General features: G+C 41.7%; 1 pseudogene; it reads left to right on the top strand.

The window, feature by feature from the left end:
- Positions 1–8,442: 8,442 nt before the first annotated feature.
- LOC147435490 (uncharacterized) lies at positions 8,443–12,305 on the top strand (annotated as a pseudogene).
- The last annotated feature ends 7,234 nt before the right edge of the window (positions 12,306–19,539 follow it).

Raw genomic sequence — 19,539 nt, forward strand, 5'->3', positions numbered from 1 at the left:
ACAGTTAGATTGAGTAGATGGTTGAGTTGGAAATTTAGGTTTTGAGAATTGTAAGGTATTTATACCACTTTTTGACCTTCATGAAAAACCTTGTGTCATTTTTTAAAAGAAGTTTTGGAAGTCTGTGAGTGAGCGTACTGTGTAGGAGAGAGAGTGTGAGCTTCATCTTGAAACTACGTGTGCACCGGCGGTCGGAATCGAGTGCGGAGAAGTGCAACCTGTTGCCCTCGACGAGAGCTACGCGCCGATACCTACATTGCGTGCGTACGGTCCGATTTTGCGAGCTCCATCTACGAGCTTCATATGGTGATTCGGTGAGCATACGTTGTCTGATTTTGCATTGCAGCATATCCACGCGTTCACATTGAGTAGAGCTACACATTAGTCACTTTAGATGGGTTCATGGAGAAGCCTCTTGAACTCTTAGAAAAAGTGATTGTCGCTTCGTGCGGAATCGAGTATGAGCATACATTTGCAATAGTCAATTTCGACAAAAAGAACAATTATGAGATCATCTTGGGAAGACCATTCATGCGACAATTGAAGATGGTCCAAGATTGGGGTTACGATCACATATACCTCAGACATGGCGAGACAACAACTAAAATACACCTAAAAGACCATAGTTACAAGGATGTGAACCAGACACCAGTGAAAGAATTTGATTTATCTACATTAGCAGGATCAAAACTCCCAACATGGTTAGGGAAACAAAAGGAGCTATGGATGCTATGGATGTGCGGAGCTTCACATTGTGGAAGCTTAAGAAGAGAGGAATGCGTCTTAGAAAGAGCGAGTGAGGACAAGGAGTATGTTCCGGAACCTTTCCCTAAAGATGCCTTAGAACCTCTAGAATGGGAACACATACTAGCAACATTGGATGTTTGTACCATTACAGATAGTCCAACAACAAAATTTTGCGATAAGGATGGCTATGATGTGCTACCCTACTACATGGTAAGCATTATACCAGGAGGAGATGAGACGATAGAACCACTAGAACAAGAAGAGTTTATAACTCCTCTGAACATCTGGAAGTAAATAATGATGCAGATAATGAGTGTTCAGACAACTCAAGTGAGCCTGGGGAGAAAACAGAGAATATCAAGTTTTATGATTTTGCTAATCAGCACCCTAGACGCCAGGAACGCTATAGGAGGAAACAAATAGAAAACAAAGCGAGAGAGAACCTGATGCCCAGGATAAAAGATAAAACTCACTATCTCATGCTTGTAAAAGCAGAGGATGGTGTAAAAGATCAAATATCAGGAAGATTCTCAAATGTTCGAAGGGAAAGAACGCGAGAGGAAATAAGACAAGTACGAAAAGCTAAATTAGAAACAGAATCAAAAAAATCAAAAAAAGAAACAACAAAAAACCAAGAGTGGACCAAACTAGAGTGTAAACAAAAATACCAAGAACTGAAACGATCTTTACGAGAGGTATGGACTACTGAGAAAGATAGTGACGGTAAAGGGGAGTCAGAGCAGGGAAACATGAATGTACCATCACACTATCGGAAATTCACCATCCACGACAGAAAAATCATCATGACACCACCAGTCAGGAAAAGAAACAACCAAGAATCTTACGATGGGCCAGAAAATGTAAAAAGGATAGACCTCGTGGAACCAAGTGAAAAGCCTCAGCCACTCTATATAGCAACCGATTTAGAGCCTGATGAGGAAGAACGGCTAACACAACTTCTCAAGAAGTATAAAGATGTGTTTGCATGGTCCTATAAAGACTTCAAAGGAGTTGATCCATCGATATGCCAACATACAATTCCTTTGAAATCAGATGCAAAACCTAGCAAACAACGTCCTTATACATATAATGACACATTTGCTAAACGAATCAAAGAGGAGATTGTCAAGCTGATGGAAGCTGAATTCATCTATGAAATCGAACATACAGATTGGGTGTCACCCATTGTGGTAGTCCCCAAAAAGAACAAAAAATTGCGAGTGTGTGTAAACCTCAAAAAGGTAAATGCAGCCACCATAAGGGATAATTATCCCTTGCCAATCACAGAACATGTACTTGAGCGGGTGGCCGGAAAACGGGCTTATTTCTTTCTGGATGGGTTTTCAGGATACAACCAACTGGAAATTGCAATGGAGGATCAACACAAAACAGCGTTTGCCACAGAATGGAGAATTTATGCGTATCGAGTTATGCCGTTTGGATTAACTAATGCCCCAGCTACCTTCCAAAGGTTAATGACGCACGCGTTCAAAGAATACCTAAGAATATTCTTAGAAATATACATGGATGATCTTTGTGTACACTCTCTTCTACGAGAGGAACATATTGACCATTTGAAAAAGGTATTTGAAAAATGCCGGACATATCGAATCTGTCTTAACCCGGAAAAGTGTATTTTTATGGTTAGGCAAGGCCGCATCTTAGGACACATTATTTCAATAAATGGCATAACCACTGACCTAGACAAAGTCAAAGTCATAGTAGACCTACCCATGCCTACTAATGCGAAAAAAGTGCAATCCTTCATGGGACACTGCGGATATTATCGAAGATTCATATATATGTATGCAGTCATTGCACAACCATTGTATCGTTTGCTAGTCAATTTCGATTGGACTGAGGAGTGTGAAACTTCATTCCAAAAGCTGAAGGAGAACCTTGTATCAGCACCTATACTTAAAGCACCAGATTGGGAAAATATATTCCATGTTCACATTGATGCTTCTGCATATGCAATCGGGAGTATTCTGGCTCAACCTAGAGACGGAACAATGGATTTTCCAGTTTTTTATGCAAGCCGACAGTTAAACAGTGTGGAAAAGAGCTACACAACCACCGAAAGAGAGGGGTTAGGAATGATTTATGATGTAAAGAAATTTCGGCATTATTTTCTCGCAACCAAATTTGTGTTCTTCACAGATCATCAAGCTCTTTTGTATCTGGTAAATAAACCATGTAACATTGGGAGAATTGTACGCTAGTTTATTATATTGCTAGAGTTTGATTTTACATTGGTGGTCAAAAAGGGTAAAACCCATCTACGAGCAGATCATCTTTCAAGGATACACAAGGGGGAAGCTCCTGAAGGAGTAGATGATGACATACCAGATGCTTATCTTTTCAATATTGAAATGATACACAAATGGTCTCAGGAAATTGTTAGCATTCTTTCCTATGGAGGTAGGTCTGATAGCACGAAAGACAGATCAAAACGACAAACATTTCGAAAAACAAGAAACTTCCAGTTGATTGCAGGACGGCCGTATCATCTAGGATCGGACCAAATTCTACGATTATGTATAAACCGAAAGAATACGAGTGTTACCTTGAAGAATCACATATCCAAGATTGTGCATTTCATTGTTCAACAGTGAAAACACACCAGAGACTGAAACAGTTAGGGGTTTATTGGCCAACCATGTATGCGGACACACACATTCTTATGTTACCAACTGTACTATATGTAGTGCCAAACGACCAGTGGATCACGCGACATTGTTTTAGGTAAACATTGCACCTGCATGGAGTCAATATATCATTGATTTCTTAACCAAAAGGACGTTTCCTGAAAACATAACAAGAGCACGGAAAAGGGCTATAGAGCTAGAGGCTCGCGACTTTTAGTTAATTAGGAACCAACTCTATAAGCAAGGAAAGGACAATCAACTTAGAATTTGTGCAAGTGAAAGTGAATACCTGCTGATTCTAGAACATGCACATAGCAAAATAAGTGGAGGAAATTTTTCGGGTGATAAGACAACAAAAATTGTCCTAACGGACAGGAATATGGTGGCCTACATTGCACATGGATGCTGAAGAGTTTGTAAAGCGTTGTGACGCATGTCAGTGCACCAAGGTGCCGATAAAGAGAGATGAGATGCCACTACGGCCAATGATGGGAGCAAGGGTATTTGCAAAATGGGGCATTGATTTTGTGGGACCTATTTCACTCCCTGCATATCGCACCCATACCCAATATATCATTGTGGCTACGGACTATCTCATAAAATGGGCGGAAGCCAAGGCAACACAAAAAGCAAATGCACGAACCACTGCACAATGTTTGTATGAGAATGTTTTTATACGACACGGTTTACCAATAGAAATTGTCAGTGATTGTGGAACACATTTTCTTAATGAAGTCATTGAATATCTGCTAGAGGAATTCATGGTCATACATAGGAAATATACTCCATACCATCCACAGGTAAATGGATAAGCTACTATGCACGGTTCTCACTAAAATTGGGTCAGAATCAAGAACAGATTGGGATCAGCAACTACACTCAACACTATGGGCATACAGGGTAGCTTACAAAACATCGATAGGAACAACACCGTACAACATGGTGTTTGGCCTAAATGCTATATTACCCATAGAGTTTTTAATTCCAACTCTATGAGCAGCAAAACGCCTAGAATGGACAGGACATGAGCGCTCTTCAAGAATAGATGATCTTGAAAAGCTAGATGAACTCCGCTAGAGAGCTGTAGCTTCGATCTATGCTAAAAAGAGAAGACAAAAAGAGTTTTGTTGACAAGCATGTGCGAACGAAAGAGTTCAAAACAGGTGATTATGTACTTGTTTATACTTTGAAGCAACATGCCAAGAAACTTAAAAAGCGAGGGATGGGACCCTTTGTGATTAGTGATTTATCACAAAGCGGACCTGTCAAGATTTCTACGTTAGCAGGTGAAGAAATGCCAAATTGGATTAGTAGGTGTCGATTGAATAAATAGCATTTATCACTAACACAGGATATGATTGAACAAATCCATCAAGGAAAACAATGAATGATTGAGAAACAGAGAGTACGAGAAGAAGCCCAAGCAGAAGCAAAAGAACGCATTGCAAAATGAAGACTTCTGCGACAACAACAACAAAGTGGAGCACCATTGTGAATCAATGCCATTCGACTAACGACGTTGGATGAAGACATAGTGGAGCCAATAATTGGAGTCAAAGTGGATAGCAATCAAGTTGAATCGACGGCATTGCTTGATTATGGAGCTCAAGCGAATTTGATCTCTTACAGATTATACCAACAGCTTAAGTCCACAGGTCAACTTCATCCTACTCCTCAAGTGCTGGAAGTAGTACATCACACTCCTTGAAAACATTGAGCTGGACTATATTGCATGTACAAGTACATCAATATATTTACCCACACAAATTTTATGTAGTCAAGGATGAAAGCACACAACACCCAATGTTGTTGGGACAACCTTGGAAAAAAGAGTACAATGTGCAGATAGATTGGAATGCGAATGCAGTCAAAATTCAGCATGCACAAGAACAACAGGTAATAGCCTTTGCTCAACAATACCGGAATGCAATCACTGGAAAAAGAGCCAAAAGCTAGAGTACCACCAAAGAACAACATGATACCCAAGGCTAACAAACAGGTAAAAGCCAACCATGCTAACTACATACATACAAAGTTACCAACCGCAATGCAAAAAAGGGAAACAAGTATGGATGCGGAAGGATAGAAATGACATGGCAGACCAAAAACAATACAACGGAAGAATTCAACCGCAGCGGGTAGCTCAACCAAAAACCAAGGGCATAAAACAGATATGGATCCCAAAGAAAATGCTCAGCAATCACCGAAATGTTTCTCTCATTTGGATACCGAAACAAAAGCAAAAGAAACTCCCTTCAGCACAAGCAACATCGAAAGGCAAACAACTGCATTTGCAACCAAAAAACCGACTTAAAAGGATTGCAATAAGCAACAAAACAGTGGCAACAAAGGAAGTAGCAAAAAAGCTACAAAAACCGGCAAAAACAAGCTACCAATGGAAGGCAAAAGAGATACAGTCTACGGCCATTCCGGCCAAGCCAATCCTCTCCAAAGAGACAACTACAGCCATGTCAATAGTAGCGGCAAAGCGACTGCCTTTTGCAAGAAAGACAATTAAATAGAGAGCAGTAGAGTTACAGCTGTTACTTGCAAAGAAAATAGGAAACCATGACGGCGAATGCCAATAAGCATCTTGCTTATACCCTTCTCTTGCACAACATTAATTTTTCCATGCATTGATCGAGTATGCATAAAATAGGGCCACATTAATCGGCCAAGCATTAGCACAAATTTTTCAACCTATGCACGGCACATACTCCGAGGCGATACCTTGTCATCCAGGAGGACTCCCGCTAGGAGGGGGGGAGGCATTCTCCAATGTGGAACCAATAGCAGAAAGAGCAAAAAAGGGCATGATTTTTGAATATTTTAAGGGTTTTTGATTGATTGAGAAATTTTCCGAACTAACCCAAGTACATATGCCCTTGCATGTATCTATAGGTATATGGGACCAAACGCCAAATCAAGCCCCTAGGTGTGTGTATATAAGTAGAAATAGCCATTTTTCGGGCAAAATATTGGTAAAACGAAGAAATCCGGCCATAAAAATTGCATGTGAGTGTATATAATGTTTTGCGGTGATGTTTTTGATTTATTGTGATTTTTGGGAATTTTTTAGGTTTGATTTGCTATTTTCCTTTTAATTTTGCTAATTTTCGGCAGAAAAACTTCAAAGATACAAAAAGAAGGTGAAAAACGGTCGTAATGAAAAACAAAAAATATGGGGATGATCAGTGACTATAGGACAACCTATGGTACAGTGGGGGTGTAATTATGAAATTGGAACAGAAAGCATGTTTTGGCCAGATTTTGACCGAAATGCCAAATTTCTGGTAAACAGGGCAAATGGAGTCCAAATCAAGAAATTTTTGAGCCTAAATCGCATCTGGAAATAAGTTGGGAGAAAATGTCAAATTTCATGAAAAGTAGTTCGGGGACCTCCATTATAAGAAATTTTCACCTCATTTTTGGCTCATTTTCACTATTGACATTTGAGAGAGAGTTTCTGCCACCTAGAGCGAGCGGAACTTCCATCAGCTTCTACGACGTGCAGGACTACCCGACGGGCTTTAGAAATGAGAGGTAGGATCACCACCTTGAGCTTTTCGCGCATGTTTGTCGTTTTATCGCAAAAGCTAGCGTAGGGTTCACACACAAAGCGGGCAGTAGAGACCTACAAGTAGAAGCGGCCACCTAACGGCTAACCCAAAAGCAACAAGACTTCATCGACAGCTTATCCTAGCATAGGAGATCAGTCTTGAATGTCCAAAGGCAGTAGAAAACCATCGGGAAAAACCCTAATTCCTAGAATCCCGCAAGAGGCCACCAAATGGGAAATCGGCAGAAAGGAGCATCTCAACATGCTCAACAAGTCTATGTAGCCCACATGACCAAAAGGTGACCCGAAGTGGCACTAAACTTCAGAAATGGCATCAGACACACAAAGCGTCAAATAGCTCTCGCGGCCAAACCGCATGCCCGTTTGCCACCAAACTTCACGAGCGGCTTTCCTAGACCATCAACAACCAAGTCCTATGGTGATAGACCACCACTAATCATCGAAGACATGTAAACACAATGACGGGTGCTTCTAGAGCGATAAATTGCCGAGAGAGAGAGAGAGAGAGAGAGAGAGAGAGAGAGAGAGAGAGAGAGAGAGAGAGTTAGGAAAATAGAGAGAGAGAGAGAGAGAGAGAGAGAGAGAGAGAGAGAGAGAGAGAGAGAGATAAAGAGAGAGAGAGAGAGAGAGAGAGAGAGATAGGATACGTAGAGAAAGAGAGAGATAGAGAGTGATATAGAGAGAGAGATAGGGAAAGAGAGAGAGAGAGAGAGAGAGAGAGAGAGAGAGAGAGAGAGATAGAGAGAGAGAGAGAGAGAGAGAGAGAGAGAGATAGAGGTAGAGAAAGAGAGAGAGTTAACTAGAGATAGCTACGGAGATGGATAGAGAGAGAGAGAGAGAGAGAGAGAGAGAGAGAGATAGTAGTAGATAGAGAAAGTCGGCGTGAAAGAGTTAGCTTGGCTGACCAATTGTGTGAAAAGGACAAAAAATCACTCTATCTCTCTCTCTCCCTCTAGAAGAAACTATGGAACTAAAAGATGCAAAGAAGTTTTGCCCGCTACATGCATTGTCATGTACACTTGGGAGAGCACGTATGTGTCTACCCATATAGGATTTTTGACCAATAAAGACGAGATTTTGACCCGGTGGTCCTGATCTCCGTACACCTCTGGACCGAGGTGTGCGGAGATTGGGCAAAGCTAGAGAATGCGAGGTAGTTTACATTGTGAGGAGTATATATATTAAAACAACAGTCATAATCACTGTAGATGGCAACATCATCAACTAAAATGGAGGAAAAGATAGCATGCTCGTGCACACTTTGCAAGTATCAAATCCTGCACAAGCGTAGGATATGTAATGAGCATGTGCACACGTACGAAGAGTTTGCTAGGGAACCGTACAGAATCTATGATATGACTCCTACGGAACGGGCATTGATTTTTGCGACATAACACCTACATCTGACAGAGAGAGAGAGAGAGAAAAAGGATTATTCGTGAAGGTCGGACCAATCTAGAGCCAAGGATGGAAGTAGAGAAGGGCTTACAGATAGAAGACGATGGCATGGAGGAGATGCTGGATTCCTTCTTCCAGACAAGCGAGGAGAACGCTAAGAAAGCAGCACCAGAAAACGTGCGCCTATCTCCTGAAGACATGTTGAGAAAGTTGGCACGTCAAGCAATTTATGAAGGCGCCAAAATATATGTGCTTCTTACTTGTCTGTCGTTTTTGAATCTGCAGTCAGTCTACGGGTGGTCAGATTCAAGCGTCACTGCTTTGTTTAGGTACGTAACTTACAAAAGATATTTTTCGATTGCAACGGTGACGTGCTTTGGGAGCTTTTAATTTAATGTGGCTTAAACAGGTTGTTGTGGGAGCAACTTCTGTCGGCTAGCAATGAAACCCCCCCCTCTAGGCCAGACACAAAGCGGCTATTGACCTCAGTTGGCTTGGACTACAAAAATATTCATGCATGTCCAAATGATTGCATTCTTTTTCGCAATGAATTTGCAGATCGTCTGTTGTGTCCTAAGTGAAGAAGCAATGCACTACAAACAAGATACAGTTGGCGAGTCAGTGCCAGCTAAAGTGTTGCGGCATTTCCCTATTATTCCGAGGATAAAAAGCACGTTTCGTTGTGGTTCCATTGCAAAGTTGATGTGGTGGCATTCTACGAATAGATCCACTGACGCAACATTTAGGGTGCCCGCTGATCCAAAGGCTTGGAGGCACATTGAAGATACCTCGCCACATTTTAAGAGTGAACCACACAATTTGCGTTTGGGCATGGCAATGGATGGAGTCAATCCATTGGCTTGAGAAGCTCGTCATGGAGCACTTGGCTTGTGTACCTTGTCAATTACAACCTCCCGCCATGGCTTGCCATCAAGAAGGGTCATTTGATATTAGGCTTGATTGTGCCTGGTAAGTTCAAGGCAAAAAACATGGATGTTTATCTAGCACCACTAGTTGACGAGCTCCAAGATTTATGGCATGGGATCGACATAGCAGATGCGGTTGAACCAACAGGACAACAGTATGCAAGGATCCATGGACTTCTTATGTGCACTATGCATGATTGGCCAGGATACGGTGAAGCTTCTGGTAATGGTGGATGATTTACAAAATTCTTGCTATTCGCAAGCACTTTGTATAGTACTGAATCATGCTTTAATATATGCAGAGCTTACAACTTGGGGATAAAATGCATGTCCAATTTGCGGGCCGTCTTTGGATGTGCACTATTCTGCCTCGCTTCAAAAGACAATTTATCAAGGCCACCATCGTTATCTTCTAGATGGCCATCACTTGCGCGAAGGTCAGCTTGGTCGCGTCGAATGTCGTCCTATGCATGTACAAGAGTGGCGTCACCGATGGGAGCAACATGAGGGGCAACCTGTTCCAAGAATGAAACGTTTGTCCATTCTCCATACGTTGCCGTACTGGGGTGATCTACTAATTAACCATTTGCTGGATCCAATGCATATATTCAAGAATGTGGGAGAGCTCCTCTGGAAGACAATCATGGGAATGAAAGACAATAGAGCTTCACGAGATGATTTGCAGTCAGTTGGAAAGATGCCAGAGCTGTGGCCTTTCACCAATGCAAGGGGCCAAACAAAGCTTCCAAGAGTGCCATGGGTATTGCTAAAAAGTGAGGAACGATAAGTCAAAAGGATGATTTCAGAGTTCAGGACGCCAACAAGATGCATGGGATGTCTCAAGACAGCATTCACCCGTGACGATCAACTGTCATGGCTGAAATTTCACGATTGGCATAAGTTCTTGCAATTTATTCTTTCAATTGCGATCAAGGGGTGTTTAACGGAGGAAGTGTGGTCCTGCATATACAAGATTTCAGAGGTAGTGCGGTGGATCTCTTCCAAGGAGATACGAGAAGAATCCATTGCAGTCACAAGGGCTAACTCCATTGAGGCACTTTGCATGATTGAGAAGTATCTACCCACGAGCTGCCTAACTATCCAAATGCACTTGCTCGTCCATGTAGTAGATGAGGTTGTAGTGGTAGGTACATTCCACAGCTGTTGGATGTTCTTTCTAGAGCGGTTCATGAAAACACTTAAGGGTTTTGTTTGCCAAAACTTGCACGTCCAGAGGGGAGCATGGCAGAAGGATGGCTGGTGCAAGAATCTCTTGTCTTGATGATCGAATTTCTATCCGTTTCTGACTCAGAAATGCCTCGACTATGGAGCGATGAGGAGGATACAAGATTGGTGGAAGAGGAGCCGCTGGGGCAAGGGATGCCGAAGAAAATGTACGATTCCATGAGAGAAAAGATCATGAAGTTCTGTAAACTAAATTCAGAGCCAATGCAAAAATGGCTTGAAAGGTATGAAGAGGAGAAAGAGAGATGCAATAGGGAGCGACACGATTTTAGGTGAAGCCGAACGACTAGAGGCTTACCCTTGCCAGACTGTCTTGCTCCTCTATGTGAATTCCCTACAATGGCATGGTTGGACAAGACAGTGAGAGCAGCTCAATAGATCGAAGAATCCATATCTCCAGAAGAGGAAGAGCTAGCTATTGGATATGACTGGAGGTATCATACATACATGGCACTGTGGTCGCATGGAAAGAATTTCAGAACACAACAAATTGACAGCAGAAGAAACACGTTTGGCAGTGGGGTAATGGTTAGTTTCATGGAAAAGAGTAGGGCCAGTGCTAGAGACACGAAGGAGAGCACTAGCAACCTCGATTACTATGGTCTGGTGTCAGATATCTTGAAAGTCAGCTTCGGACGGTTTGAGATGTTTTTGTTGGATGTGAAGTGGTTCAAGGTGATTACTTATGGTTGCAATGCAACGGTACGTAGAGATGAAACAAGCTTGTGCAGATAGATTCTACAAAGGTTTGGACAGATGCGAGCGACATGTTTGCTCTCCCCGAACATTGCGAGCAAGTGGTCTTTGTACCGGACCCTCGAGAGTGACAATGGTGGTTTGTGGTTAAGGTTGCTCCAAGAAATAAACAAGTATTTGAAGGGCAAGAGATCCTAGAGGAAAGTCGGCCAAACGACACAGATACTACTGTGACATTATATGAGATAGACGAAGGTATGGAAAAGGAAGCTGACAGATATAGGAGAGATGACACAGACGAGGCAGATATGACACTCGTAGATGAAGATGCAATGGATGAAGACAATATGCCAGAACAAGTTGTGGTAGAGTTATGTATGTAGTTCGAGATAGACGATGATACGGTGCAAGATCTTATCGATGATGCCTCACTAGTCGAGGCCTGTAAGTGTTTGTGTGAAGACGTTGATTTAAAATTAAGTTCTTTCTTGATTTAAACAAAGGTGTTCTTACGCTTTCTTTTACTTTATTTATGCATGACTTTAGTATGGCAGACCAATATCCAGATCCCGCTTCTATGATGCGGAATTTATGGGCTTCATCACACGGATGACGCCTAGTTAGATGGCAGATGCGTTTCAATATTGGATAGCCAGAGGTATGGGTACCACGCCTCTAGGATTCACACCCGAGGGTCCGACGCCTATGGGGGAGACACCTATGGGGGGGGGAACGCCTATGGGTAGGACGCCTTCGAGGTCTCCCATCACGGCCGCTTTGACACCTAGGGGTATGGCAGAGGTGGGTACGTCATCATCCCCGTAGCACAGGCACACTCGCCGATCTCGACGATCATCAGGTGGAGGTGGTGGTTGTTATGGAGGAGGGTCCACAGATGCTTTGACCCCTCCTCGCTCATGACCCCCGTCCTACCCAGGTACACCCCTCGATGCACCTCTTAGCACACCTTGGACACCTTGGGGGGCACACGATCCTAGTGACTCCAAGGCTATACTGTACGGGCAGATGGACAGGTTGATATGGATAGAGTCAGGACTGAGATGAGACAGTGGGTTCGCCAGCTCGCGGAGCTGTAGTTTTTGACCACCATTATGATGCCTTGGCCTGATCAAGATCACAGCAAAGTCAATAATATAGTGGAGACCATCATGAGAGAGTATCAGCCTGCTCCGAGTTCAGAGGAGCTTCTGAGGAGGTGGATCACGAGTGTTGCACGGGACACCGTTAAACATCGTCGAGATGCAGCTCGTCGGGCTTTCAAGATTGGCTCGTCGAAGCCTTCGGGCATCTCACACGAGACATAGCAGAAGATAGGGAGGATGAGCAGACAGCAGACACGCGGTTCAGATAGCAGCGTCAGGCCGTGGAGGTACAACGGATGTCTAAGGGCACATCTCATCTTGGCAACGGAGGCTTCGACACCTTTCGTATGAGTTTGTGAGTTTCCAATCCAATCCTAGCTATGGTTTTTTTTTTAACGCGATGAATCATGTATTCTTAATTACTTTGATTTTTGTATAAACGTAGAATCTTGCAATGCATCGAGCCTCGATACGCCAAGAGGAGACAGATGGATATTAGAGAGGCATTTATGAAGTATTGAATGATCTTGCTACCGGCAGGAGAGCCTGTAGACTGGGAGGCCTTAGAGTCTCGCTGATCGATTGAGGTGAGACATTAATATGTGTGAGTTAATTTAATTAACTAAGTATTTTTTTTAAACGCGATGAATCATGTATTCTTAATTACTTTGGTTTTTGTATAAACGCAGAATCTTGCAATGCATCGAGCCTCGACACGCCAAGAGGAGACAGATGGATATCGGAGAGGCATTTATGAAGTATTGAATGATCATGCTGCCGGGGCAGGAGAGCCTGTAAACTGGGAGGCCTTAGAGTCTCGCTGATCAATTGAGGTGAGACGTTAATATGCGTGATTTGATTTAATTAATTAAGTATATATGAAGTAATATCATACTAATTTTGTGACTTGTCCTTTTATGTGCAGGTTGTGACACGAAGTCATCAGTGGATTTCTATATATGTTTTGTGAGACACAGACACATATTTGTGTTTCTTTTTTGTATAGCCATGGTTATGGTTATTGTTTATACATGGTTACAGTTATTGTTTTGTTTATGGTTATGGTTATTGTTCTTGTATAGACATAGTTATGGTTATTGTTCTTGTATAGACATGGTTATGGTTATTGTTTTGTTTATGGTTTTGATCAATATGGTTATGGTTATGGTTTTCACAAAGTTTGTTTCATTTCTTCCATCAAGTTGTGATTTAAATCTCATGTGAGATCCTACATGGATATCATGTAAGAGGCGTATACATATGTTTTTTTCTTTTCTTAGTTTATGTTAAAACGAAGGGAACTTTGCCGAAATTTTTGGGGGAGCACGGTTGATTTTGGTGCTGCTCGTTTTCTTGGGCAGAGGACAAACAGTCTGGTTGTGGTGGCTATGTCCATCTTTTCACTCGGCACAGACCAGGCTACCTGTCCTCTACCCAAGAAATTGTTTTCCTAATATGGTTGTCGAAATACGCGTTGGTAGGGACGTCAAAATACGCATCAAAAACAAAGCCTTTCGAACAGATATCGACAAGTATTTCGACGGTTTCATAGGGACGCATATTTCAACGCACTTTTCGACATCTTGCGTCGAAATCTGCGTCGAAGGCACATTTTTTTGTTGTAGTGCTTGTAATTTTTTGGGCTACTCAATAAAATTCACTCACAATTGTGAGTTTTGCAAAAAAAAAAAAATCAAGGGAAGAGAGGGCTTCCATGTGTCACTGATTGGTTCACTTCACAAAAAACCTTACAAAACATCTAATCTAAAATGCAAAAGACAGAGGAATATTGTAAGAAATAACAATCATCTTTTCAATTTTTGTCCGAATGTAACATCAAAAATCTTTTGTCAAAATGTAAAGTCAAAAATATTTTCTTTTGGGCTTTCTAAAAGAAACCCTTAGTGTTGGGTTGGGTTAGGGAGACTTTCATTGTTTTGAGTGCATACTTATCTTTCATTTCACCTGACATGTCTTTACTTTTCTTGCATTCTATTGTTTTAGAATGCCAAAGTGAAGCTTCACTGTGTATAATTTTAGTAAACGTTACACACACACACAAACATATATGTTTTTTTTTGCATTCTATTGTTTTAGAATGTTAAAATGAAGCTTCATCTTGCATAATTCTAATAAATTCTACACACACACACACACACATAGTAAATAGTTCTTTTTATTTCACCTTTCATTTCACAACTTTAGAAGGCTTTACATTTCTTGCATTCTATAGCTTGATTCCAGTTAACGTTTGAGAAAGTCTCTTTTATTAAGCGGCTGTTTCCTCTTCACAAAGAAGAAAACCGGAGATACTAGTAATTTTTTTGAGATTTGCAAATTTTTTGGACGACTTTCTCATATTTCATTGGTTTTTCTTCCATTTACCATGGTTTGTAGCTAGCTAGTTTCGATTTTCAATTGGCTCAAGACTAAGCTGTAGGCAATCCTTTCCCAAATAATGATACCAGTTTGATTCAACCTAACAATTTTAACACTTTCTTATTGTATTTGAAAGCCGTCGTTATTCTTTCACTTGTTTTAGTAGTAAAAAGACTTTTTTTTTTTAAATAGCAAAACTCACAATTGTGAGTGGATTATATTGAGTAGCCCAAAAAATTACAAGGTTTGGTCATGCTCATGTTAAGCCATGAAAACATCCAGGGATTGTAATTACAACGGCTATTAGGGCAGCCACCCCTGCCACCCCGCCTCCACATCCTTGATACCCAAGGTCCATACTCTTATCATTCAGAGATCTTTCTAATTATCGATGGTTGCGCCCATCCAAGGCATTCCATTAGCTGACAACAAGGCACAAGTAGTCCTAGACCAATCCTTCGAGTGATGCTTGCGTTTGAGTGCCCATATTAGCACTTTTCTTTCTTGTATAATTTCTGTCAAGCTTGGCACCTCAAATCCTCCTTCAAAAACACGATGGTTCCTTGTTTGCCATACATTATGAAAGAAGAAGTATCTGACGATCTCAGTGTTGACAAGAAGTGTAGGACTACCTGAATTTTAACCTCCAAGGCATAGGTAAGTCTTGAAAAAACTAATTTTCCATGTTCTCTGGACCCACTTGCATACTTTCCCTGTGAGGCCTTTTATAGCTGGGCAGTCCATGAATAGGTGGGCGAGATCTTCACTAGCTAACCTGCACCCCAAGCATCAATCTAACCCAATCCCTCTCTCCTGAATCTTCACCCCCATTGGTAGAGCACCCCCAATAACCTTCTATCAGAAAACCTTCATGTACTATGGAACCTTTCTTTGGCTTCCATATGTTCTCCATTACATGCTCCCACCTTTCCTCCGGCCATTGCTTTTTCCATAGCTTGTTAAGGGGGCTATACCAATTCTTCTTTTTTATCATTGTCTCATAAATGATTTTAGTATGGGGTTTCCACAAGAGACTGCTTCCAGGCCATTTCCAGGCATTCCAGTCCAACTCCAAATCACAGATTGGCATCACTAGATTGTCAAGTTATTTCATCACTTTGTGGACAAGCAAGACCTCCAAGCTATTGAGTTGGTACTGGGCAATCATAAGGTCAATGGTTTTCCAACTCTTGTTGACACTGTCCTAGAAGTGCTCAAGTTGGATCAGACCCTTATTATTTAGCTTCCTGGCTATCTCAATCCAATTGGGAGTTTGTGGAAGATCTACGGCTTTGGAGAGCCAGGGGGACCAATGCAGTATGGAGTTGTTGAAGTATCTGGCTTCTTCCCCGCACTTCAAGACTCATGCTACTCTATTGCATTTTCTTACCAATTCTCCTGAGCTGCCCCCCAGTCTTAAGGTAGACCACGCCGGGGCTAGCAGTTTGTCATGAACCTCCACCCCTCTCCACTTTCCTCCCTTCGAGCCAAGTTTAGCTGCTTCTATCATATCTCTGATCATGACTGCCCAAACTTGATCCTGTTTAGCCAAGGAAACAACAAATTTGGCGCAACAAGCTTCTGCATGGGTAACAGGGTTAAGAATCCCGAGGCCTCCTTGATTCCTCGGTCGAGAAACCGATTCCCAACAGGCCCATTGCAATGTCCTGGATGATTTCGTGTTATTTTTCCATAAAAATGTTTTTATTGGTTTTAAGAACTCTTTCCAGTGACACTTAGCCATCTTGAGAAGCGGGCTAGTGAAGGCAATATAAGGGATCATAAAGGCATTCATCACTTTTATCCGACTTGGGAATGGGAGAAGAGCATAATCCCACCTACTCATTTTTGTTTTGATTTTTTCAAGCACCCACTCAAATCTTTGCTTGTGAGTTACATCCACCCCCAAGGGGGCTCCCAGATGTCTGAAGATATTTCCTTTTGTGACAATCTCCCCTGACCAGACAGAAGGGTCAAATGACTCATTTTACGATAGGGAAATCATCCTTGACTTCTCTTTATTACACTAGGACCCCGAAGCTACCGAGAACATTTGTACAATCTCCAGAGCTTTTCTGATGACCTGGGGGCACGCCTTCAAGAAGAGGAGAGAATCATCTGCAAAAAGTTTTGCCAAGAGTTGTCTATTTCCAGGTAAAACAAGGCCTTGCACCTCCCCTCGTTCAGCACTAGCTTCGAGCGTCGTGATTAGAGGATATGATCCTATGGCGAAAAGTAGGGGGGCCATAGGGCATCCCTGTTTGATAGACCTTTTGACCTCAAAAGATCCCACAATTCTATCGTTGAATAGGATCTCTGAGTGGCTTCCAGCCCCCATTACACGAACCAGCCCGACAGAGGCGCGGCCCAAAGCCTAGAGCTTCCATTATGGCTTCTATATATGTCCATGTTATTCTGTCATAGGCCTTGTCCAGGTCCAACTATAGCAGAATGCACTCCTGCTTTCTGACAGTTGCGTATTCTATGCCCACCATTGGCGCCAAGATGTTATCGTAGATGGACCTTCCTTTAATGAAACCATGTTGATGGGGGGAGATGATCTTGGTTAGTAAGGGGGCTAGTCTGAGGGCCACTTCTTTAGCTATAATTTTGTAGGCCACCAACATCATCGTTATAGGGCGCCAATGTTTTAGTTTAGGGCAGCAGATATGTTTTGGGATGGGCTTGATAAGCCCTCTCTTCACACTTGTCTCCAACGACCCTTCGACCATGGCTTTATTGGCCAAACTTGTGATTGGGGCTTTGAAATCATCCCAAAATTCTGTATAGAATTCCACCGTCATCCCATCCCAACTAGGGGACTTTTCCTTGCCAAGGGCTTGCAATGCTAGTGAACATTCATCTTTGAAAAATGCCCGTTCCAAGTTATTAGCTTCTGAGTGGGGAATTTCCTTTTTAACACTCTAAAGTAAGGTCCCTCTAGCTTCTTCCACTTCTTGGGATTGGGTCTTTTAGAAATAGAAAGACTTTCTACTCTATATAGAATAGTAAAGAGATATATTTAGTGAAGATTCTACTATTTAATGAGAATTTAATTTTGTAATGTATATTTAGCTTTATCTTTTCAAGACGTTCTTTTCAAAACCAATATTGATATTTCTTATTAGAAATTAAAAGGTTTGTATTTCTTTGAAGAGATGAAAAAAAATAAAAAAGCTTGTGTTGTATCAACTTGGGGTTGTTTCGCAAATGAAAGAGTCGTTATCCATGTTATTGACCATGAGAGAGAGAGAGAGAGAGAGAGAGAGAGATTCTACTATCGAGCTCATAAGGCTCCGTCTCACCAAGGGCACCCTTCAAGCCCTTCAAATTTCCAAGAGTTTATGATTTTCTTGGAGTTACAATGTATTTTTGAAAGGGTAGCTAACGCTTTTCACCCATAGAGAATAAATAAGATGCCCAACAAAAATCAGCCCTCACATTGGTACCCCAAATAGGGAGAGAGATTGCCAAGTTGACATACCTTTTACATGTTTTTAGATATTTTTTCCTTTTTATTTCTAAGAGTTAAACGGTGGGCCATGCTTAAAAGTCAATAAATTCTCTAAATTTTGATAGGCAAAGGTGCCGATCAAAAATCAACCCCACACACATACACACACAGAGGAATTTTTTTTAGCGCCCCACGAATGATGCACCAAGGAAAAGGGAGAAGAGAGAACAAAATGTTTAAGTTGAAGGAACAATCTAAAAGATGTTAAAGTTACACAAGTCTTTAACACTTGAATATCTATGGGAAGGGGGGGGAGGGAGGGAGAGAGAGAGAGAGAGAGAGGGAGAAGAAGAAGAGGAATAATAATTTTTTTAATCCCATAGGAACAATCCCAAAAGATATACCTGTCCACAACTTGTGCGTGAATAAAGTTGTTTTTATTTCATCTTCTCTCTCTCTCTCTCTCTCTCTCTCTCTCTCTCTCAGGTCTTGGACTTGCTCACATTGGTATCCCAAATAGGGAGAGAGATTCCCAAATTGACATACCTTTTATCCGTTCCTAGATATTTTGTCCTTTTTATTTTCAAGAGTTAAACGGTGGGACATGCTTAAAAATCAATAAATTCTCTAAATTTTGATAGGCAAAGGTGCCTATCAAAAATCAACCCCACACACACACACACACACACACACACATAGAGGAAATTTTTTTAGCGTCCCACGAATAATGCACCAAGGAGAAGGGAGAAGAGATAACAAAATGTTTAAGAGTTAAGTAACAATATAAGAAGATGTTAAAGGTACACAAGTCTTTAACACTTGAATATCTATAGGAAGGAGGGATTGGGGAAGAGAGAGAGAGAGAGAGAGAGAGAGAGAGAGAGAGAGAGAGAGAGAAAGATAGAGAGAGAGAGAGAGGTGGGAGGGGGGGTGCAGAAGAGGAATAATAAATTTTTTAATCCAATAGAAACAATCCCAAAAGATATATATGTCGACAACTTGGGTGTGAATAAAGTTATTTTTGTTTCATCTTCTAATTATCTCTCTCCCTCTCTCTCTCTCTCTCTCTCTCTCTCTCTCTTACACACACACACACAAACACAAACACAAACACACGTCTTGCAAAAAGAAGAATTTAAAATGTTGTAGGAGCGATCCAATGAGATTTCAAAGATCTATCCGCCCCGATGGTCTCAAGTTCAAGACCTTAGACACACACACACACACACACACACACACAGAGAGCAATTATAGTCACCTATACTTTTCTTTGAAGAAATTGAGAAGAGGAGTTTGCTCATCCTTTTCACGTGTTGACTTGGGGTCATCACTTCAACCGCAGCGCCAATTTGTCAACTACTAT

This window comes from Adiantum capillus-veneris, chromosome 18 (assembly GCF_014529385.1).
Source record: "Adiantum capillus-veneris isolate H3 chromosome 18, ASM1452938v2, whole genome shotgun sequence".
Lineage (NCBI taxonomy): Eukaryota > Viridiplantae > Streptophyta > Polypodiopsida > Polypodiales > Pteridaceae > Adiantum > Adiantum capillus-veneris.